The 25,339-nt window shown below is 37.2% G+C and overlaps 1 long non-coding RNA gene across 2 annotated transcripts in view; it reads left to right on the forward strand.

Annotated features, from left to right (window-relative positions):
* Nucleotides 1–7,261: 7,261 nt before the first annotated feature.
* Nucleotides 7,262–25,339, forward strand: part of LOC139803934 (uncharacterized) — a 112,408-nt gene continuing 94,330 nt past the window's right edge. Inside the window, exons 1-3 of one of the 2 annotated variants that reach the window (XR_011729214.1) lie at nt 7,265–7,326; nt 7,595–7,767; nt 12,308–12,375. This is a non-coding gene — a long non-coding RNA (uncharacterized lncRNA). Of the gene's footprint in view, nt 7,327–7,594; nt 7,768–12,307; nt 12,376–25,339 lie in introns of both variants that reach the window. The other variant, XR_011729215.1, reaches the window with a different exon arrangement.

Consider the following 25,339-nt stretch of genomic DNA (forward strand, 5'->3'; position numbering starts at 1 on the left):
CTCAGGAATGCCAGGGATATGGAATTAAAACTCTGTATCTCACAATTTACCAAAATAAACCCTTCCAAAAGTTTAACACAACCATTTGGAGAACAAGAGTACATACATACTCACAACAATCAGAAGTTCCTCCCAAAGAAGCCCAAACCCATGGTTGCAGCTTATATATAACTGCAATATGGAAGCAATTTTTGTAGAGGTAAATACTTGTTTGTTCAGTAAATTCATGCCCATGTCTAGGACCTGGCTGAAGGTTTGCATTTCCCTCAGCTGTGATCTTGTTTACTACCTCATTTTCAGACCCCTTGCCCTGGCATTAACAAACATTCCTGGGATTCACTGGACTCCTGCTTTATTTACCTCTGCCTCTGGAGTCAGCTTGCTGTGCTGGCAGGGGCAATCTCCAGAAGAGGAGGCAGCTTTTCAGTTCTGAGTAGAGAGCCAAGAGGTGAGTTGATGGGGGACACAGGCAGCTGCAGCTGCTGCTGCTGCAGGTTTTCTCTGCATGGTTTCCTTCTGGTGGCAGCTGATGGTCTCTGTCTCCTGCCTACAAAAAAAAAAAAAAAAAAAAAAAAAAAAGAAAGAAAAAAAACCAAACCAAAAACCCAGTTCCCATTGATGAGTGAAAAATTCCCATCCTGGAGGAAAAAGAAAGCAGATCAGGAAAATAAAAGTCCTAACTGTATTGCAGGCATTTTGGTGAGGGTTTGGAAGGAAGGAGGGTGGTGGCTCAGCCTTGGCCATAGACCCCACTGTGGTCAGGTCACTGCCTCCTGGGGCTGCCTGGTTTGAAAGGCACCACCTCATGCACTTTGGCAGCTCTAGTAGAAAAGCAGTTTACCAAACTCAGACTCTCTCCACTGACTCCCTCTGATACCTTATTTACTGTACTATGTGTAACCTTAACTAAACAAGTCTCTCCCCCTGAACATTTTCCACAAATCACAAAATATTCAGCTGGTGGTGGGGGCTGTGTATCCAAAAGGTGATTGCCAGGAGAGCTGGGTTCTCACTCTTGATCCAGGGAGTTATTATTTATAGAGCTACAGACCCAAAATGAGAATTAAGTAATTATGTGGCACATGTCATGACCAAAATACTGCCTGAACTTCTCTGACCAGTTTACTTTGCCACTGTCTGATGGGATACTAGCTTGGCAAAAAGCAGGTGGTTGCAGGTTAGTTGCACTTGCTGATGACACAGTGAGAGATGAGTGGTTCATCACACTTCAAGTCTCTCCCTTGCCTTTGACTTCAAACACTTAATTTAATGTATGGAGTGTATTCCTGACCACTTCAATGCCAGGAAATCTTTTGCTGTACCACTTTGATTGACTTAATTTTTTTCATATATTTTGCTCAGAATATGGTTCCACAAGAAAAACAGCATTGCTGCTAATCTATTGTTACCTATTGGTGCATGAGAAGTTAAAATATTTACAGAAAAATCTACAAATTTTAACATAGGAAAATAAATACATTTGTGAATTAATCCTGAAAATTTCTTTTTGGTTTGTTTTTAAAGTGGGGATGGAGGACCAGGAAAAGCTTTCATTATATTATGCTGTATAAGTAGTGATAACAGGGTCAGTCTTTTCTAATCACCCTGTTTTTTCTGTTTGACTTGAACTTGACTTATTGAAGCCAAAGACCTGCATTATTTCATAAATGCATTGGGCATAAATTAATTGTGAATGAACTGACGTGGGAGAAGCTAATTAGAACGAAGAGGGAAACTGTGTTCCAGGTGCAGGAGCCATTAGTATTCTTCTGCTCCAGTTCCCTAAACTACTGCATTTATTAACCTTTAGCCAGATCAGAGGCAATTCCTCCTGTTTCTTACATAATGTTGGAATTGTAATTGACAGTACTGATGAAAGGAAGAAGTCTCCCTGCAACTCAAATTTCCCTTGCTTTCATGTAGAGGTTTTTAGAACAAGTGTCTTATCAGCTGTGAATAATTGCATCTCATTAAGTGCATACTGGAGATATATGTATATGCATATTAGCTGGAGTGGCGTATATATTTGTCTGGAAAATGTGATGCTTCAAGCAGCATCAGTGATGTGAAATTCAATGTGCACAGTAAGTTTATGTAACCAGAGTGACATTGTTAAAGAGGAAGGGAAAATGAGTTGTACATTTGGGTGCAGTTAGGGAGGACTTCTTGCTAGCAAGGTAAAAAAAAGTTAAATTTTTTCATCCTTGCAGTTAATTGGACAGCTTTCAACATTTAGTATTTTCTTAGTGAAAACAGAAGGGTTTTTTTAAGGCTTCCACTGCCCCACTCACTCTGCTGCTATGAGGATGCAGACTCTCCTTTGACACTCAAGAGTTTCCTGCCTCATCATTGAGAGCTTTTGCAATGTTTTTCTCTGGTACCTTAATAAGTTTTGCTCTTCTAGGAAGCATTAGTTCTGTGCCAGTCTTGTAAATTCCAATACACAACAGATATTGGAGCCTCTAAAATACATAAAAAGAAGCCAAAATGTCATTTGCATGAGAGTGGTAAGTTGTCTTAGCCCCTAAATCCTATTGAATGTTAGGAAAATCAATCCCTTTGCACTCTTCTGATTGCACCCCTTATTTCTATTTTTTCCCATATGGTTAGAAATATGGTTTTGTTTTAATAAAATTAGGTGGACTGTACTCTTTAAAGTGACTAAGCAGTTACCCCTGAGATAACTTTCCTTAGTAGAGAAGCTGCAGCTGCCACATGAGTGTGTGAGGGGCTTCCACCCATGAGATTAACCTGGCTACAGTGCAGTAATTAATTGCATTTTGGCACGAGATATATCTTGTTATTGCTTGTAATTCAGAGACAATTCAACTCACACATGCACATGCTGCCATGAAAAAAATGCCAGCTGCTCTTATTTCCAGCAAAACAGTGATATAATTGTCAAGCTGATGAAAAACAAAGCTTTCTCCTAATTTATTTGTTATTAAACGAAGAAACAAAAAATCTGCTGTTTAACTAAGGAACACTTTCCACACTTTGCTGCAAAACCAGCTAACATTTAACACTGAGACAATTCATGATGAAGTTTTTGAAGTATCACTGTCAGATGAATTTTCATGCTTTGTTTCCCAAATGCAAGCTGCTAGCTTCTTCTTGCTCCTATTGGATTAGAGCCATTTAATTTACATATGGTTGATTTTATCTTATTGTTTAGCAGAAATGGCTTTCATTTTATGTAAAGCATAGCATCAAATTATAGGAGTATTTCTAACTTTTGTCAAAACTATGCTTTCCTGTAAAGAGGAATTAAATGCATTAAAGATCAGAAATTAGACCAGTAATCAAAGTCCTTTGCTAATACAGTCCTTTGCTGTGTTTACCAGGCTGCAATGCTTTGTCTGCACAAAAAACATACAATGAACCATATTTTAAAGATATGGTAACTAATATCCTAAAAATATAGTAAACCTCTAGCTTGTTAAAATAGTGTTTTATGAAGCTGTAGTGTCTATAGACTGTTCACCGTAACCTAATACCTTAGCCCATACCACAGTTTTTTATGTCATTAATGTCATCAGTGGAATTATTTATGAATGTTCTTGGTTTATCTTTGTCTATCTAATTTCAGTCCTACTCTAATAGGAATTGTCATTCTTTAATATCAGATTTAAGATATTTTAACAGTGCTATTTCCAGCTGTTGTGATTTTTCATGGCGATTAGGTGAGCAAAGAATTACACAGTATGATGTAGAGTGTGTGAAAAATTTAATATAACCCATCTTGTCTATAATAATCAAAGTAATCCTGATCAAAAGGTGGTGTGAAATGTGCATGAATTAATATTATCATACAAATGTCTAATATACTCTTTGATGTGGCCTTGTAGAAAAGCCTTAGGAATCTGTGAAGCTAGGGGAAACGTAACTATTTCTGGTAACAAATTCTACTTGCTTGTAGTAATACAGACAGATTTTCTGCACTAAATCATTTTATGAGGCTTTTCAGTGCTTGTTTGTTTGTTTTCAAACTTCATGTTTTTTTCCATTTGGTTACTAAGATCTTTGCAGGAAGCAGGAAGAGAAAAGAAGAAATGTCTTCAAAGGAAAGAAATATTTTATTACTACTGTGTGTAAACAGCACCTGATGTTGCACTCCAGTTTGAATTTCCTTCTCCCAGTGGAAATACTAAAGAATTTCTCCCAGAAATACTAAAGAATTTTTAAGTTGCCAGGTCAAGTGAAAGGGAAGCTCTACACTGAGGTTCATTTGGGCATTCGCCTTGTAAGAGTCCCAAACTACTAAACACTACATGCCTGACACTTCCAGGGAGCTTCTGCCTGTGTAGGTCTGTGCATCTTCTCTCCAGGACATGCTGCATCCTCTCACAGCCTGGGTCTTCCCTGGGATACCAGTTGTACAAGCATGCAGTTTACCAAGTACACAATACCTCTAGTCTGCTTTTTCTCCCTGCAAGTAATTTCAGTTTTTAATTTGTTTCAAACTTCTAAAAACCTTCTGGCCTAAAAGAGACAACCACCAGGATGCTGGTTGGTCATACCTGTCAGAAGGGCTTGGCACTAAGCCTGTTCTAAGTTGAATAATGTGTTTGGTTATATGTGTTATTTGTAAACTTCAAAAGAAATTACTTTGAAGAGCTTCCATTTGGACACAGAATTCCCAGTCTGCTGCTGAAAAGTGGATGTGGTTTCAGTTGACTCACTGAGTGCTGATCTGTTAGTTTGAGTCCCTTATCAACCTTGCATGCAGTACTGTTCTGCATTTTAAAATGTGCCTTTTTAATTGAAGCTTTTGGTTTTTACACTATGAGAACCCTTTGGAATCACCACACCTGTTTTTAATGCTGCACTGTTCACTTCTCTGCAGCAGTCAGTAATTCACTGATATTTATCAGTATGTGCATTCAGAATTAGGAGTGCTAGTGTTTAAATATGAGTACCACTTGAATTCCCTTTTAACTAGCAAGCTGCTACCAATATCTGACAGGAAATATAATTTAAAACTATAAGCTGAATTTGAAATTCACTTAGCACTGTGTGCCAAAATTTAATTGTATCTGTAAGGTTTCCCCAACAAAAGACTCAGCAGCAGAACAGGTATTTCATAAAGTTTAAAATTTTTTTGAATAAGTTTCCAGACTGATATCTTGTTTATTTGCTGTCTGGCAAGAACTAAAACTTTTAATGAATTCATGTATAAAATCCTGCAAAATGGAAATGCTGCTGATTACTTCACAGTACATTGAACCATAATGGAAGATCTGGATAGCGAGGTCCTATTGGATTTGGCCTCCATTGCTATAATAAATTTCATTTATTCTAGGAAGAAAAACTTCTCATAAGTAGCACTTGCTTCTAGCAAAATTAAATTAAATGAAGTGGGTTTCCTTGGCACCAGCACTTGTGGCAGCTGAGGCCTGCAGAAGTTTTCTACACCACACCTGAGCTGCATGTAAGATGTTTCTGCTGGGGCTTTTGTACTCTTGCCAAGGCCTAAGAGATTGAATATGGATAAAACTGATAGATGCCCTGCCAACTTGTGCACATCTGTGTTTTATAAAGCATCACCCACATAGTGGTCAGGTCCAGAGAATAGACTGGGTTCTTATAAACTCTCTAATATGACATGGCTTTATTAAAATAAATATCAGACATGGTGAATGAAGCATTTGAAGCTGCAAATGCATTGAGGTCTGCTTGTGACCACTGCTGAAGAAGGGAGACTGAGCTAAATCAGAAGAAAATATGGATAGCTCATTGATCTTGGTTAGAGTCATAATGCAAAAGCATGGCAGTGGATAAGTGTATGTGTGTAGAAAAAAAAATAATAGGTGCAGTTCACATTTCCAGTCATTTCTGCAATACTTTTGTGTGTTCCCAATTGTATGCTCCTATATTGGGTGGTGGTAGTATGTGCAGGGTCTTAGCTCAATCCTTTACTAGTAGCTAATGCCAAGGCATTATTTTATTAGAGGAAAATAGATTTTGCTTTCTTTTTTTTCTCAGTATTTTTTTTCAAAATAAAAATGAAAACAGTGAAATTATGTATGTTGTTCTCTCAGAGTAGGGAAAAGAAAAATAGCATTAAAAATATGTGAATACATATCAGTGCTTCTGTGTTATCTGAGCAACATGCACTTTGGCACTTAATTGTTTTGAAAGTATTGTGTAGCTTAGGACTTAAAAGTTAAAGCTTCTAAAAGGAGGCTACTGTCCTAGGTGCAAGGCCAGTGAGAGGGGGATACATTTGAAACCACACAGATGAGAATGCACTATTAACTTCATAAAGAGTGTTAAAAAATGAGAAGGTGAGTTGTGAGGCTGCACAGTCCCTGCTTCTGGCCATGGTTTCCAGGGCTATTGAAGTATTTTTGCTAATATACCATTGGCTAATGTGCATAATCTCTACTCCTTTGCAACATTTCTCTAGTTTCAAACACGAAGAAGTTCCCTTAGATGACCTATGCATGTTCTCTAAGTTTCATCTATTCAGGGCATACTTCCATGGAGTTATGAAATATTGTTATTATCCTTTCATGAGTGAGTAACATTTGAGCCTTAAATCATGGTCTAGAATTCTATTCTGCTGGAAAGAATCACTTTTCTCTCGTCCTTCAATTCTGCTATTGGAACAAAGCAGAAAATACTGCAGACAGTACCATAAAAATTCAATAGTTAATGTAAAAATCTTTTCCCAAGAGTGATAAGGTAATACCAAAGTGTTCTGAACTTATTATCTTTTTCTTAATGAGATGTAAAGAGTATTATAGACGTTAAGACACTCTCTAGTGCAAATTTGTTTGAGGTCCACGTACTGAAATTTTCTAAACTTTAATAAAATATGAACTAGCAAAGTAGGATGATTTTAAAGGGTTTTAAAAATGTTTTGTGAGGTTTTGTTTTTTGTTTCTGTTTGGGGTTTTTTTGGTTTTGTTTTTTGCCTGTAGATTTTGTTTGGATAATGTATCCAAACACATTGCACCTTAGCAGTTCATGTCTGTTCCTGTATGGAATTTATGTTCACATAGAGAGGCCAGTAGACATTTGGGAAATGTGCTTGAATGCAGGCAGCTGGGTTCATTGTCCTCCTGTGTATGCAGAAAGCAATCAGGAAAACAGCTGTTCTTGGCTAGAGCTGATTTTAATGGATTGGGTTCAAATGTTGGCGGAAGGCACATGATCTGAGAGCAGCCAAAAGATGGTTAATTGGCTGTCAGCTTTGGAGCCTGACCATTAGCTGGGGGACACAAAAGTTATTTACAGAGAGTTACAGTAGTTATTTACAAGGCAAGCAGAAAGCAGTGGGAGTCTGCAGGGCTGGGAGCAACAGGACCAAATAGTGACAGGGTAAGTGGCACTGAAATGCTTGTGTCTTCTTTGCCAAAGGGTGTAAACAGAATAATCCCTTTAGCTACAGCACTTATTCCATCTCCAGTTAAAAGCAACCAAAACCAAAGGCAAATTTTAAAGAGGGGAAAAAACCAATAGTGATTTGGTGAGGGAGCTTTCTTCCAAAGTTTGTGGCACTAGTTTTTGTATTTCAGGAGTAGGCATCGTGCCAGGTTTACTGAAATTGTGCTGTTAAGTAGCCAAATTATCAATGTTCTCATTACAGGTGTGTGGCTGCCTTAAAATGGGTTCAGCTGCACTTTGAAATAAGTTAATAAAGATTGGCAGCAGGGGAGGTTGCTTCTCCTGCTTTTGTGGCTACACTTGTTCCTGCTGTCTTTATTTTCTTCTTGTCCTTGACACAAAACTGAGTGTGGAACGAAGTGCTTGATGGGGTGAGTTATGTGTGCATGTTTGTTTTCTTGATATGGTAGATTTGGATTGTTCATCAGTTGCTTCTCTCTTTACTTTTGAGCTTTTGTAAAACATTTATGATTAAAAAGAGGTTATAGGAAAGTGAGGGATTTTTTTCCCTATGTTTTAGAAGAATATGTAACCTTGATTTTTCTGTGGATTTGAAAGTGAATTGTGAAAATAGAAGTAGGGTATTTTTTAGCTGAAGAAAAGATGTGGGGTTCCACTTTCTGGAGGAGCAGTCCCATGTGGTTTGGAAAGAGCATAGATGTTGCCTGGGCAGACTGGTATGGACACCAGTCCATTGCTGTGCCCTTGAAAGAAAGAAAGCCCCATCACAATGTTGCTGAGGTATCTTCTGACTCCTCAAGCTTGCGTAGTAATCTGCTTTTGGACTGCCTTTCCCATTGCTGTAGCACAGTTCCTTTAGGGAAGGAGAATTGTGGGCTTTTGTTCTGACTGCCCTGAAGTCCCATGTCTCTACTGCAAGTTCAAACTGCTGGCCAGTTTGAACCAGGGTTGGCTGAGTGGAGGATGAAAGCTCTATGGTTGCCTATACAGAGTGCATTTAGTTTAATGCCTGTTAGACATAATAAAGTCTGCTCAGGTGCTTCCCTGTAACAGTTAGTCTAATACTTTAAGTGAATCTTCATTAGTTTACTACATTTACCTTAAAAAAGGGAAAAAACCCAAAGAAAACCCACCACACAAAGGCCCTGCTAATGGGATATAAAACGTAACACTCTATGACTTTAAAAGACATGAAGATGACTTATTTTGAATAGACATGCAAGTCTGTCATTATGCCAAGCTTTTGCCATCATTTTTTTTAGTGTGTGGAGCCCTAATAGGCTGCAATTCTTACTCTTGTTTCTGATAGTAGCAACAGGAGTTGGAAAACTTCAAATGCACTGTGTTTGTTTCACAAGCAAGACACAATAAACTCTTGGGACCTGAAAAAAAACAGTTCAGCCTTCAGTTTGAGAGAACAAACTATGCACTAAACTGATATGTTAATTGAGTCTGGCAGTCCCCATTCAATTGTGACTCATTGCAAATGATAGAGTCAGCTCCTCGGCTGCAGGTCTGTTTTTGTAGTAGAAGAAAATAGTGCATAGAGTTGTGGTCTGGGCTTTTGTTTTTTTTTTTTCCAGAAAGATCTGCAGTTTTGAATTTTTAAAGATTTTTAAAAGATAAAATTATTTTTTCCATCTATTTATATTTCTACATTTTTCCACAAGAAGTCTAGAATTTACCTGTGAAATTCAGCCTCACAGCTTTTATTGCAACCATTGCAGATTTTAAATTCACATGGGAAACAATTAAGCACAACTAAACTTATTTGGCTTAGCTACACTACAAAATATTACTAGTGAGTTTCAGTACTGGCTGGTAAAAAGAACAATGCCTGTGACAATCATTAGCCCCAGAGTCTAGAACAAAATTTATCTCACTGTGACTCACATGATGCTGTTGTTGAATTAGAACATAAACAAGAGCTACGACTTCCTTAAACAAAGTAAGGAAAATACCACTGTGGATCAGCCTTATGAGAAAAATCCATCTTCTGAATCTTTTCAGTCTGAAGAATTGTGTTGGAAAAGAGGGAAGTTATGTGGGAGATAAAGCTCACCTTATCTTCATGTGGAAAGTAATCAGTCATTTTTATCTACAGGTTTGTGTTATACTTGCTGCTAAGGAAAATTAGGTCAGGCTGAAGTCTTATTTTGATGGATGTCAGACATTTAGTCCAAGGTAACTAAGCCAAGTGGAGAAAAGAGAGGGTAGAAGGGAAAAGTGGGACAAATTTTAGTGTGTGGTGTTTGGTGTGGGTTTTTTGTTTGGTTTTTTGTTTTTTTTTTTTTTTTTTTTTTTTTTTTGTGTTTTTTTTAGTAGCTTTGCAAAAGATAGACAAAAGTTCTTTAACTTAAAAAAGAAAACTGGTGGACAAACCAGTGTATCACCTTCTTTTCAAAGAAGTTACATTGGTGAAATTCTAAACTCTTGGAAGGACCTCCTAGGGTTTCTGCTGTGGTTAATATTTTTGCTGTCCTCTGAGCTTTTGCCAGTGACCAAGATGCTTGGAATTTCTGTTTTGTATGTGTTAATATATGAACATATTATAAAAGCATACAATTTAAATAATCCAGGACTGAGAAAAAATAACAATCTTGGAACAGCTTTAAAACTCTCCAATAATAAGTACTCATGTGCAATACTAGCTAATTAAGGGCCTACTATTTACACAAAAATAAGGGGGGAAAATTGATTTATCTTTGCCTATGTAATACCTCATTTCAGAAATATGGGTTAGTAGATATGGTCCCTGATTCCTTATATGAAAATAAAGATAAATTCTGACATATGAAGAGACTAAACTTCCTTTTTTTCTGAGGTAAGATATATTTACGGTAGCTAAGCCTGTTCATAAAAAGGAGCTGTGTGTAACTTACATACTTCCAATGATTAATGTAGTTATTTCTATTGTGCTAATGCGTAATACTTCCTGCATCTGCTTTCGTAGGACAAGCCTACATCCATCTTGCCAGCTTCTCCACTATTTTTGTTTAGCTAAGTCAACCAATTTATTACCCCAAAGGCTCTAATTAATCATTACGTTCCTAATCTTGGCTTTTATTGATACCACAGTTAATTAAGTTTAGAAATTGACATGGCAAAGTTTGATTCAGACAAATTACCTTGTAGGAGGATTCGTATCAATAAAACTCTGTGACCCAATCAGAGGTGAAGGTGGTGAAGATCTGCCGGGGTCGGCCCAAGCTCCGGTTGTCCAGCGGGCGCCATTTTGATGAAGCCTCTTCCTGGCTGGAGGGCATCACAGCTGCTTCTAATTGGTTTAGCAGTCAGAGGCTGATCTTGCAAGGCTTTCTACAGACCAGTTCCTGCCAAAATCAGTGGCTTCTCTGAGTCTAAAATGGCATCCTTGGAACCGAAGGAAACACGGAGGGGCATTCCTCACGTTTCTGTGGGAGTTGCCTCATGTCAGCTGGGACAGCCATCCCGGGGTGACAGACAGGGCACCTGTGTCTGGGGGCCAGGCAGGCAGGTGGCAAGGGGGGATGTAGAGACTGACAGGATCTTCATGGAAACCCTGGGGATACAATGTTGGAAGCCTCATCACTGCACAGAACACCACGCAGCTCTGCTTGGTATGGAGAATCACAAAATGGCGGAGGCTCGTGCCCTGTGAAAGACAGCGGGAAGCCTCAGAAATTACTCAAGGAGAGGCTCATCTCAAGGGTATGTGCACAAATCCCCAAAGTGTCCCTGAATTAACAGACCAGGTTGTGTGACTGCAATGCAGCTACAGACCAACAGGCTGGGAAGGCTGGGAGGAGGAGGAGAAGGAGAAGGTTTGAGCTTGGATGTGCACAGAACTGGGAAGTGTGCCAGGGTGGTGGAGAGCCCGTGAGGCAGGGCGGGAGTAGTGGCCTGAGGGGCTGGGCTCTGTTAGTCCAGTCCTCAGAGAATTCAGTATTGGTGTTTCTAGAGTCACAACTGACAGAAATATTTCAGGTTTTGTGTGAGGTAATTGGTAATACAGCTTTAGAAACACATTAAGAACACAGGGCATTTGTTTTGGAAAATGAACCTGTGTATGAATGTTTTATTTTAATGGATTTTTTATTTTTTTGTTTCCTCCATATGATCAATGATGAATATATTTAGAAGTGTTTTTCCTGCAGTATCTGCATGCAGTGTCAATTAGGTACAAAAACTCAGTTAAGAGTTTATTGTCCTTTGCAGGGTCTGGACTCAGCACTGCAGGTTTGTTGTGTATTTTCTGTGATACTATGTTTCATTTCCTTTTTTGTCTGAATTTACAGCATTCATGTTCACTCTCTATCTTGCTGTCTGCTGTTGCAGTCTGAGCTCAGCAGGTGACTTTAACCTCTGCTTTAAGAATCCTGTGTTAAACCATGGGTGTGTAATAGACATCTCTCTGTTTGATGCTGTGCTAATTAATATTGGACATTATTAGATCAAAGATATAAAGCACAGGGTACTTGGTTCATATTGGGCCAGAACTACATCTTTCAGGTACATATGAGCATTTTAGGACAGAAATGGTGAAGTTAGGCCTAAGTTAGTTGTGCTGAATGAGAGCACAGCAGCTCTGAAGCATTAACATAGGCAGGTTTTTTTGGGAGACCAACTCAATGAATGAAGAAGTTCTTACTGTGACTGCTGAAATGCTGTTTTTTTTTTTAATGATCTTTGATAGGACTCCTGAAAAGGTGGGGTGAAAAATAAGCAGACTGAAGTATTTTGTTCTTTGGAGAATCTGAAGAGCAAGATTCTATCCTTTGCTCTATTGATTTTCCTTGTAATGACAAAAGTCCCCAAAGTATTTTCTTAGCTTTTATGTACTTCAGTCTACTTCATTTATTAAATGTTGAAGGAAACTGACAGGAAGCAACTTCCTATTTTATTCTGAGTCTAGTGCTGTTTGACTGGGTTTTATTTAAAACAAATTGTGATTTATTGTTTTATTGTTTTCTAGCTGTCCAGCAAGCTAGAATACTGCTGATTCACTCAGCTTTTCACCTCTGCGACAGAACTATTGCATGTGTAAGACTTTTTTTTTTTTTTTTAAATTGAATCTTAGGTATTTTTGCTCTTACTATGAAAATATTTTGGAAAAAATACTCTGAATGTATGTATGTTATCTGTTGCTCATTTTGAAAACATTAGCAGGTGAAAACAAGCTTAGTTTTGTAACATTAGTTAGTGTGATACTTAAGTACAGAGATATCCCTGCAGTTATATTTTCAGAGTAATGTGCTATTACTGGAACTAAATTATTCATATAAAAAGGATGATTGATCAAGTGCAAACCACTATAATGTGAGAACTAGAAGAAGGTCAAACTTATTTTACAGGTATATGGAAACTAATAAAATCAGTGAATTGCAGATAGGTATTTTCACTCATGAATATAGCTGTTTTCATTGCTATATTTAATAGCCTGCTTTCCACTTAAGACTTTGTCATCAGCTCCAGTGCATTTATTCATCCCGGTCTTTAAACACTTCACCAAATATTTATTAATGGTAATATTAAACCAGGTCCTCAGTTAGTTATACACTCAGATCATATAAGGATTGTTATAAACTTGTTGCAGTATCTCGACATATTAAGTTAAGGTTATTCTGGTTCAGTGATCTCTCTCCTACGTAGAACCAATGTGTTCTCAAGGTACATGATTCACAAAAAAATCAGAGCCAACAGAATAATAATCATGAATAGTTTATCTGGTGAATTTCCCAATCAGTTGTGGTATAAATAATTTATGGATGAATTTCAACACTGCATACATTACCATGCCTAAACAGTGATTACATCTTGTAGAATCTGGGGACTCCAACTGTGTAATGAAGCAAGTATAATTTAGGACAGGTTGGATGGAAGCTTTATTAATTATGTTCATTGTGAGTGAACTGCTGAATAACGTGTTCCCCCTCCTGCCCTGTCCTTTGCTAAGTGGTTGTGTGCCCCACATCTACATTGTCAGAAAGGAGGAGGCAAGGAAAAATAATTTAAAAGTTAACGAAGCCCGGGTATTTATCCCTGGGGGGTGGACTCCTGAAGTGGCTCTGCAACTGCTGCTGTTCTGAGGAATCAAACAGTGAACAGTGGGACAATATGGAGAGATGGCTCTGGGTGGAGCTTGAAGTGGTAAACTTAGTATTAGGTCAGAGGAAAGGAGTTACAAACAATCATAGATTGCTAGATTTTGCAAATCTTCCTTTAGTTAAGATAACTTCTAAGCCAGACCTCTCAGTTATAAATATTAATAATTTTACCACCACAGTCAATCGCTATCACACTTAGAGCAGGGGAAAAAAATGTGCTGCAACAAGTGGATTGAAGCAGTGCCATGCAGCTGCCCTGACCAATCGCACAGACAACACAGCTTGAGGAATGAAGATGATAAATTTAATCATTTGCACTCTAGCTTGTTATTCAGTATTCATTTAGTAGGGTTTGTGGCTTCTGGGCTAGGCTATGTTACTCCTCAGTTCTAGCCTGTTGTTACACTAACGTAGCTGCACTATGGAGCTAATTTTTCCCTGTTTATTGCTTTTCCTTTTAATCTACAAAACTCTTAAGGAAATTTTTATTGCCAGTTTCAGTGTGCTGCTGTTACAAGCTGTTCTCCTGTTAGCTGCTGCTACAGCTTAGATTTTATGAGGACTTTCTTTAAAACTGGTTACTGTAATGACTGTGTCCAAGGCTGCTGATTTTCTGCTGACACACTGTTGCGAATCTTAGTTACTTGGTTAAGTTTTTTGACAAACATTTTTATTTCTCCTCTTCTCCTCTTCTCAGTCACCAACATGATTAAGAATTTCAATTAGTGTTTTCATTTTACATTTTAAGCTCTGCATTCTTTGTTTTCTCCTTGTCTCACCTGTTTTGAGATCTTCTCATCAATACATAGGGAGCTGCTACAATTTTTGATCATGTCGTTTGGCAATAAGCATAAAACAAATTATTGAGACAAATTAATAGGTTTATGAAGGGTATCAAATTATGAAATTCTACAAAACTGAAATATGTTGTCTATTATATATTTCTGAAAGAAAATATTTAGGCTTGGGTATTAAAATTTCAGCCTAATCAGTGTTTATTGATTAGTCTAGTGAAGCCTCACATATATGATTAGCTTATAGCAGTCTCCAGTATTGGATGCTGGAAAAAGAATTAACATCCAATAAATTAAGGTGCACTAACCAGTCTTATGCTAACTGTGAATGTTATTTTATGCAACATGTCATAAGCTCTAAATTAGCTGCAAAAATTGAACAAAACTCATGTTGTCCCAGCTGTATGTAACATCCTCCTAAATTGGCTGTGTTTGGATGTGAGCTTCACAATATCAAATTTAAAAACACTGTTTTACCCTCATTTTCCTTAAACTAGCAGCTGGATATTCCGAACACCTCTGCAAGGCAACTAATGACATGAAAATGATTTTGTTTGTAACACAGCTACTTTCTCTGAGTGATCTCTCCTCACAGCTCAAAAAACCAATTTGGCCTGGTTTGTTCCATTGCAGCTGTTATTGAACAAGTCCTGCGTAGCCGTGTTCAGTATTTCATGGTTTGAGCCCCAGATCAAATATACCTTGCATCATTTCACTGCTCACATTTTTATGCATTTAAATAGAACTGAGCAGGATGTTTTAGAAGAACATACTTCATCTAGAAATGCCAATTTGTCAAACTGGAATGTGTGGGAAAGGGTGGATATGATCCTTTTTTTTTTTTTTTTCTGGCAAAATCTTTAAGAAACAGATTTCAACAGCTGAGAGCATCTCATTTCAACATTCTCAACATGCAAGTGGCAGTTTTCTTGGCTTGCAAAAAATATTTAAACTATAATTAAATTGAGTAAGAATGCAGAGAATTTTAGCAGAATGAAATAATTCTAGTAAAGTGAATCAGACTTTAAGTACTTAAGACTGTAATTAGACTTTATGGCCCTGCATTCAGACTGTTTTCAGCACTCCTGTGCTCACATTCTCTATAGCTGGACCATGTTTCTTAATTTTGCCTGACATACCCTTGAGGTAATGCTACTTTCATTTTAACTAGCAGTAAAATAATGCTACTATCATTCAAACTGATAGTAAAACTGCTTTGGGGTTTAGTCAGGGATGAAGACTTGAAAAGCTCATCTTTGCTCCTATCTATGGCAGTGTGCATGATCCAGGAGATGGGTACTGACTCAAGGGCTGTACTGTTGTGTGCTATCAATCCTGCTTTTATAAGATGACCAAAAGTAAAATTACTGCTTAAAAGGCAATTTCCCTGAGATTTCAATGCATTACAGTATTATTTTCTATGATCTTTTCAAGATGTTTGAGAATATGTGTACTACTGTCTGATAGATACATTTTTTTGTGTGGCATTGCTTATGAGAAAAGCTGATGTAAAAAAAAAGAAGTTATATCCTATGCTGGAAAAGTCCTTGGAATCACATTATGAGGCATAAACCCAAGTGGATTCAGTAGAAATTAGCCTGAAATCAGTAACTTTCTCAAAGAGTGTTCTTTCTGCATGTTGGTGTTTTTCATTTGTTTGGTTTTTTTTAAACTCTGTTGCAGAATTATTTCATATATTGTTAAAAACAATTGTATCAACCTATTGAAAAGTTGCTGGGTTTTGTTCAATTGTACAGCACCTAAAAGCTTGAGAATATTCAGTAAAGATTAACCAGGTTAAAAGAGAGCTCAGGGAATAGGGCATTGTATTTTCCCAAGCTGTGACTGACTGTGAAATGATTTTCTTTTTGGCCAGTTAAGCATTGACAGAATTGATGTTGTCATGTAAAACATGGCTTTGCCAGACTTAAAAGATTACTGCATGGACCTGTAGAGAAGATGGCTATGGAAGGTTATTTGTTGTAAGCCATGATCAACCCTTTCTTTATTCCAGAGTAGCTGTAAGAAGAAAAGAGTCTTAAATATAAGACAATTGCCCTTTTTCATTCAGGTGTTCTAATTATAATATAAATATCACAACACTGAGTTACTGTGTTGTAAAACTTTGGCCTAAAAGCATACTAAATGTAAGGTAGAAAAATAACTGCATCAGTGCTCACATAGTGATGAAATGTACACATGGAGAGAAAGCTCTTGAATTATTGGGAATTCTCTGGAAATATCAGTTCTGAGCTTCTTAGTAGTAAAAATCTATATAGAGTCTTAGAAATCATTATGTAAAGTGGAACAACACAAACTCACATCCTGTCTCTACAAATTGTTCACTCTCTCACATATGTATGCTGATTTTCATCATCTCTCAGAAGAGAAGTAGAAAAGAGGAGAGGGTTATCTGCTTTCAGAGTGCTGGAGTGGCTTTCATATGAGGGTAAAATGAAAGTGCTCTGGGTAGAGTAATGGGGTTTTGAAAATATTGTGTCTGTGTGTGCTAATTAGTTACCTCTAAAACCAAGAATGGTGATTTGAGCTGAAAAACAAGGCAACACAATGCTTAAAGCAAAGTTATTTCGTCATGTAAAGCGAAGTGTAAATTCTGGAACCACTTGTAAAGAGCTGTGAAGGCATTTCTATGCATCCCCAGTGGATTAGACAAGGTTGTGATGGGGTTAAGTGTACAGGGGCTGTTGAATAAGAGATTTAGAAGCTAGTTCTGTGTAGAAGGATGTTAGGCAATAGAAAACAGGACAGTATGTCCTCTGGCCTTGTGAGAAGACAATCTGAATTCTGGGGAAGACCATATTATATTGATTATATAGGATTATGTTGAGCAAAATATTCATACATGTGTGTTCACACATACACAGTGTTAGACTGCATTATTGGCTTTTTTATTTTTTGTGTGCAGAGAACTTTGTCTTCAGCTGCTTATAGTGCAGGGCATATAAACATATTTAGTATCTTTGCTCTACTAGTCATATATTTATGGGTATTATTTTCTAGAGACTACAGACTATTTCATACCTGTCAGTTTTCGTCACTGTAAAACAATGAGGTTTCTCTTGGCTGTGTATACAGTGGAAGATTATATTTTGTCTCATTTGGGCTGTCATCTGTTAGAACTTGGCTTTGAAACTTATTTGCTTTGGAGGGTAGGGTCAAGCTGTTTAACTGCTCCCTCAAATGGGAAGTACAATTTAGAAACAACATCTGTGAGGTGGTTGGGACATTCACTGGCACTGCCAGGTCTTCTCTTTGATTACAAGTGTGTGACGATTGCATTCCTTCTGTTGTTTTTCTGTACTTAAGAATGGAGATAGATCTTGGATCCTCCCTTTAATAAAGATCCTTTCTTATTTGATTTGAGCTTGACTTGAGCCTCTCAGGGATTAGGAGTATTAAAAGGGCTGAGCATGCCCGTGGGAGAAAGATTGTCTTCAGCTGCTGTCTGTTAGTAATCCCTGTGTGCTGCACAGCAAGGATGTGCAGGTTGCAGAGAGCTATAGGTCCCTTCTGATTAAGGGAGATGTCACAGTTATGCCAGGCTTTTGATGGGCCTTTGATTATAAACTGTTAACCAACACAGGGAGCAGGAGTGGTTCCAGTGCCCAAAGCAAAATGATGTCTATTTAGTTGTGAGCGCAGTCTGTTGTTTCAGAATTTGTGGTTCCTGGTGCTTTCCTGAATGTCATGTGTTTGATTTCATATGGCCTGCTATAATTTATGCCATGAAAGGGTTGCAGGTTTAGGAAGAATTTCATATATGCATAATGTAACAAAATGCAGGAAGATGAGCATGAAATTGTTTATGGATTTCTTAATTTAAAACAAAAAAACAAATCCCCAGACGTTGAATAGTTTCACATAAGGTCTGATTTGTAAAATGTTTAAGAAGTACTCTCTATTCAGTTCAAGGGTAGCAAAAGTGCATGGGGAAACAGACCTCAATGAAGACAAAACAAACCAGATTTTTTTGTATTGCTTTGCATTAGGTAAATTAAAACCATATTTAAACTTGAAGGACTGTTGGCAAGAGAAGTGTCTTTTAATGACTAAGCCTAGAAAAGACTTTAAGGCTTTCCACACTTATTTATGACTCCATGTGCCCAAAGGCACTTGAAGCACAGAATGCATTTGTACTGCAATTGCCCTTTATGACCCATAGAGACTCTACACTCCTTAACTTCAGAACAGTGACATGGGACAAAGAATTTAGATGGGTTTATTATTAGGAGCATAGAATGACCTCAACAAGGGGTTGCCTGGGAGGTTCATAAGGCACCATGCTGCTCAGCCTTGTTGCTTGGGTTTCTGCAATCACACTTGCACCATAGGCATACACATGACCCAGAAAACTCATGGTTAGGTTTGAATGCAGAGAGTCAGACTTATTCTGCAGTCAAATCACAACTAAAACAAAAGTGTGTGCTGGAAAAACAAACTCTTAATCTGATCTTGAATAGCAATTATGATGCATTTAGCATAAAATAGTAGTTACGGGGAAAATAGGTTTTTCTGTTCTTTTTTTGATTGTTTGTTGTTTTTTTTTTTTTTCAGCAATGTAGTTCCCTGTGAGATTTAATTAATAGCTCTCATTCTTATTTCTCCATATTCTGAAAGTGCTGAGTATTAAAGAGCACATTTAATTTAGCTTCTGGGCAGCAAACAAATTCATTTAATTTTGATACAGACACATCTCTCTTGATTGTAGTGGGGAAAAAAGAGGGAGGGACATGGAGGGGAAATGTGATTAGTGGCATTGATATAATAGACAGTTTGAATGTCTTTAGCAATCAGATTGAATTTTTATGAAACCTAATTTATACTCCTGCACAACTATTCAGAAAATGGGGAGTTATCTCTAGTAGCACATTAGATAAATGGAGCCTGGAAGCTATAACCCACTTAATCTGAAAGTAACATTTTCTCTTTCTAGGGATATAAGAGACGTTAGAAACACACCTATGCTCTCTTTTATCTTTTTCAATTAAGATAATAAGCATTATCATGTGGATAATGTTGTCTTAAGGAATAAATTTCAAGTTAAGAAAACCTTCCTGCTGGATAAGATGGGCTATACCACACATTTCACTATGATCTTGCAAGGGATAGAGTAGCAGAATTCCTCCTATAAGCATGGAAAGCAGAAGTGAGATGGGTACTGATGGATGGATGCAGCAAGTCAGCTAGGGGGCTGTTCTTTAAATGAATGGAATTTTACCACCCACATTCACTTAATTTCAAGATCAAGCCTTCAGGCTTTCATTCCTACCAAGCTTGGTTGCAGATCCACTGGCATCAGATGCTGAAATCCAGAGCTATAAACTTTCATCTGGCTCTTCTGCATGAAAAAGGCTGCTCTTTAAAGGCAGGTTAACTTCTTTTGAGGAATGTGTTGTTGGCAGGAGAGGCTGAAACTGAGAGCAGCAGCCTATTGTTTTAAGTAGCAATTGTTTAGTGCCTGTGGTTTTTTTGTTAAGGTCAATATGGAAAAGTTTTCCTCCCATTTAGTGATACTCAAGCCAGCAAAAAGTAAGAGGGAAAACAAGAGGGAAAGAGCAGCATAATTTAGGGGTAAAAACTGCTCAGGATCTATTGCAAAGGGCATCAGTAGGGAACAGAGAATCCTGAGGATTTTGTGGCACCAAAATAGTGGGTGCAGGAAGAGCAGTACCAGTTCGGTGTCCTTATGACAGTTCACAACATGACATTTTGAATTCTGCTCAGCCCTGTCTAACATAATCTGCTCTCCTACCTGCATGTCAGCTGCATCTCAGTGTTTCATGACATAACTAATTTATTTGTTAAAAAAGATTTAGAGTGGGGAATAGGGATTCATATCTTGGCTGCTGTAGTCGCATCATTTATCAGGTCTTTCTTTGCCTTTGGCTATGGACATACTCTCTTCTAGCACAGTACTAATTTTAATTCATTTAGCCTCCTTCCCTTAGTTTCTTTCTTTTCTTTCTTTTTTTTATTTTTTTTATTTTTTTTATTTTTTTTTATTTTTTTTATTTTTTTTATTTTTTATTTTTTTATTTTTTATTTTTTTATTTTTTTATTTTTTTATTTTTTTATTTTTTTATTTTTTTATTTTTTTATTTTTTATTTTTTATTTTTTATTTTTTATTTTTTATTTTTTTATTTTTTATTTTTTATTTTTTATTTTTTATTTTTTATTTTTTTATTTTTTTATTTTTTTATTTTTTTATTTTTTTATTTTTTTATTTTTTTATTTTTTTATTTTTATTTTTTTATTTTTTATTTTTTTATTTTTTTATTTTTTTATTTTTTTATTTTTTTATTTTTTTATTTTTTTTATTTTTTTTATTTTTTTTATTTTTTTTATTTTTTTATTTTTTTTATTTTTTTTATTTTTTTTATTTTTGTTGCGGTTTAAAGACATGGGACTCTGGCAGTTTATGTATGCCATAAGCTTGGGCTGTTTATTCCCTCCTCTCCAGGCTTTCTTTTAAAAAAAGTCTGTTCTTGTGCATATTTTTACAGCATTTTGAAACAAAATGGTAAGTTAGCAGGAGTAGCTGGCTGAGCTGAGTGGCTGAAGGCCATTTGACCATTGTGCAGATCTCTGCTCTGTAATGCAATGCAGTTTGCACCACTGATTCTCCTCACCAAGCATCCTATTTGGTCTTTCGGCCCTGGGAAAACATGCAATAGCACCATAGTCACTCACCAGGGGTACCTATTTCTGGTGTTAAGAATAGTTCCTATCAGAGCAATATCTGATTTTTCCAGTGTCTTGAGTCTTATATAGTCTGTAGTGCTGGTAGGGGTAATGCTGCACATGAAAGAAATGATTTGAGGTCTTTTTCAGATGCCGTTTTTGGTTGAGTTTGAGGCATGGGAGGATTTGACCTGTGCTCTGAAAGGTGAAAGATAACTGCTACTTTTGACTGCTGAATGGTGTTGCAGAGGAAAAAAGCAACAAAAAAGCAAAAATCCCCTAGCACACCTGTGTGCCCATTTCTATTTCAGGAAAAGAAAAAAACAAGCAAAAAAAATAGAGTAAGAGTCAACAGCTCTTCACAAACATTTATCTGTTGGTTTCATGAGGCATCTTGCCTTAGGAAGCAGCTTGGGAAGAAGGTTGCAGATGTCCTATATTAACTGTGCTTTATGAACTGTAGATGGAGAGAATTATTTGGCAGCACAGAAGTTGGTTTTTTTGGTGGGTTTTTTTGTTTGTTTGGGGTTTTTGTTTTTCTTTAATTCCCTTTGACATAGTTCTCAATTTTATTCTCAGCTGGCTGAGATATCAGACCTGGTACTCTTCTCCCCACCCTCAAGAGCCAAAACATGCAGTAGATATGATTTGCATTGGCTTTTCAGATTCATTTGGCTTATTACCAGAAAATGCCTAATACAAAAATCAAAGAAACAGATGTTACTTGCTGAATTTCTCTGCTGCTCATATTCCTTCAAGCTCTTGCCATAAATTCGCTATAGGGGTTGCTGTTGGCCATCTTCCTTTTTTTTTAATGTCACTGTCCTTTGGTAATAGATAGATCTTAGTGAAACAAGATGTTGTTTTTCTCTTCATGTGTTATACACTTTTTTCCCCCAGTCTGCTGTGCATTTTAGGCAGGCTGTGAGATAATGATAAGATTGCTAAGGTGAATTCCCAGAGCACCATGTTTTCTGCCAGAGATGAAAGGCCACATAAATATGCTTTTCTGGCTCCTCTCTCAGATATAATTTCCCTGTTTTCTTCTTTTCTCCTGCACTCTGCTAGCTATATGGATTCATAATATTTCTGTTTACTTACCTGACCTTCTTCACAGTGCTATCAGACTGCTATCATTCATTAACTGCTACATATTTTTCTCAAAATACCGATTTATAGTTAAAACTTTGCTCCAGTTTGCATTTGTGTTTAAATTTGCACAAAGTACTTGAGAATGTTATAATAAAATTGGCTTCCAAAAGTGTTAAAAAATGCCTCTTCCAGCAAAAAAAGCTATTTTAGAGAGGGACTCAGATGTTTTGGAATGTGCTATATCCTATACCCAGGAAGGTCATTCAGAATTAAAAGCAAAAAAAAAAAAAAAAGAAAATTCCTAGAAGCTTAAGAAAGAAAGAGTTCTATGCTGAACATTTGCAATCTCATGATAGAGCTGATCTGTTGGATCTGGTGTCACCAGGGAATTTCTGATCATTGCCCAGAAATCCCCAATGGTGTCAGGTTGTTCATCCTAAGGAAATTTAACCACTTGGGAAAATACAGTGACCTAGAAAAGAAAATGTAGCATATAATTTCTGCTGCCAATGAAATGAACTGAACTGAAACAATCGCATTATTTCTATCATTCTAATACTAAAAATAATATTGGCACATATACACATATGGGTGACGTTTTATTCCCAGCAGAAGCCTTCTGGGAAACGGCAACCTTTGAAGAGCCACATCCTCTATCATATGAGTGCAGCAACCTTGTATTGGTCTGGCAGGGGAAGCCAGAGATAGAGATTAATGGCACAGTCTATAGGAAGTTTTCTTATGTGTGTTTGCTTGCAGCCATGAACTGGTTCATGCAGAAAAGTATCATTTCCCAAGGTGGGGAGGTTATATTTGGATACATGAATGTAAGTGAATATAATCCTTAGCTAAGGTTAGCTTTAGGTCAAACCTACTATAGATATCATAACCATGAGAGCAAATGAGGTTCTGGAAGTTGCCCATTGCACCTATGTAATACCTCCTTTTCTTGGGGGTATTTTTCTATCAAGGATGATAGTTCTGGGAATTCTTCATCCTAAAAATGCAAAGAAAGTGAAATCTTGATTACCTTAATCCATGTCCTTAAATTAAATGTAATTCCAAGACTCATGAAATGGAGCAGTTGGCAGCATGAATTTGGTGCTGGAGTTCTTAAACAGGACAGAAAACTGTGGAGTATAACAATACTGCAGCAGAACATAGATTGATTCTATCAGGATTTAGTGATTTATTGCATCAGGTAAAAAAGCATGGTACAAGGTAGCTTGCTATGATGAGATTTGAGCAACATAACTCAGTGTGATGGCTGAAATGTCAAGAAGAGAAGGCATCCATTTTTCTGGTCAGCTAATATTAATTTTCCTACCTGATGTCCAGGATAATTTTTTCAAAGAATCAGAACAGTAGGGGACAGTTTACAAGGAGAGATATATGTAGTTTTTCTGAAAAAGCAACTTCATGAAAGGAATGATTTATAATAGATGGATAATGATTTGAGTTTGTATCTAGTTGTTTTAGCTGTAACTAGCAGTTATGTGCACTAATGCAAGACAAAATCGTCCTTAGTCTCAGTTCAGAGATTCTGTTCTTACAGCCCATCTGTTGACATGACAAATTTGTCAAATTTCAGAAGACTTACTGTGTAATTATACTGTGCCCCAAAGTGGTGCTTCATAAATAAATCAAAGTGAAAGCTGATGAACTCTGGCCTTGGCATAAAATATTTTGCCCATTGTATCTTCAGAGCAGTTTTAATTCTCATTTTTTCATGTTTATTCTCATCTATTTATTTAATATAAAGACTTATTTATTAATTTTTTTTCTCACAGTTTTTGGGTTTTTTTTCAAACTATTTGCATTAGACTTCACTAGCCTATACCTCCAACTCCAAAAAAGGAAAGCCTAGGCACTGGGATAACAATCAGCTTTTGGTCTCTCTTTTTTTTTAGAGCCACCAGAATTTAATATGCAAAATATAATTTATAATGGATGGCCAGTCATTCAAAACAGGATTCTCTCAGCTAACCACTGCTGTTTATTTGTTCTACTGAGGAAATATTTCTCTGTGGAGGGAGTGGTTGCTTCAGAAAAGTAGTAATGAGATGGTACGTGTCCATTAGTGCATGGAAGTGTATTCATAAGGTATCCACCTGCTTGCATTTTCTGAGATCTGTCTTGGTAAATTGAGGTTGTGAAAATTCCCTGCACTGTTTCAAAAGTAAATGGCTATGTAGGTCACTTGGCCATGACACTGAAGCTGTATTACCAGTAATGGATTAGTGTCAGGGTGCATCATGCATAAATGATTTTTAGGGGGAGCAACCTTCATCTAGAGTGTGGAGTGCCAGAGAACGTGGGGAATATCTGAACAGGTTCTATGGTCATAGAAGGTCCAGTGTTTGGGGACAGACCTCAGGGAAAGAAGCTCCTCAGGGGTTTTGCTGAGTGTCTGCTACTTTGCATGTAAGGGATGAGGCTGTGCTCTCTGTTTTGGAGATTTGCCTTGACACTCCCCTATCATCCAGCTCTAGGTCTGTTGCTCAGATTCATCACTAACTATTGAAATGTGATGCACAGTTTGGCTTTTTGTCTTGCACATTGGTCTGTAATCTGAAGTGACTTCTTTCTTTTTGTGCTAAAAATTGCCATAGCCTCAGGGTGCAGGTGTTCCAGGTATTGTTTTCACTGTCCTAGCTGCTGGTTGGTAGGATGCTGACACAGCAAATGGTTTATGTTACAGCCCTCTTCTCTTGGTTTCTAGGTGTCCTGAGGCAACTCTGTAACTTTGCCAGCAAACAGCTGGGCTTTCTTCTCATAAAAGCTGATCTTTATATGTTAATGCCACAGCCTGACCTTATAGCTCCTGCACCATTACTGAACTTAGAGACGTTGTTTAGTCTGTTAATCTAATGGCCCTTTTTTCCCCTTTCTGCTGATATATGCTTCTGAGACACACAATTTTAATTTATATTTTTCTGCTCCCTTAAAGAACTGATTTGTAATATTAGCCAGAAGGAAACAACAAAGAGCTATTTCTCTGACAGCCAGTGAAAACTAGAAGCAGTTTATGGCAATAGGTTATTGGTTTTTTTGGGGAAAAAACTTCAATTAGCTTCTAAAAGTTTGGCTCCATGGGAGATTTGACCTTTGTGTGTTAGGATGAGGACAGCAGCCAAACCTTGTGGCAAAATCTCAGAAGCAGTTTAATTTCTGTGATTACTATGATAAGATACAATTTCTAGAGAGGACAATGGGGCACAGTGTTTGCCACAGACAATTTTTCTGATTCTGCACCTGAACTGTCTGCTGATAAACTTTGGCACATTCATTAATCACACTGATTTGATGGC

The sequence above is a fragment of the Heliangelus exortis genome, chromosome 17, assembly GCF_036169615.1.
Source record: "Heliangelus exortis chromosome 17, bHelExo1.hap1, whole genome shotgun sequence".
Classification (NCBI taxonomy): domain Eukaryota; kingdom Metazoa; phylum Chordata; class Aves; order Apodiformes; family Trochilidae; genus Heliangelus; species Heliangelus exortis.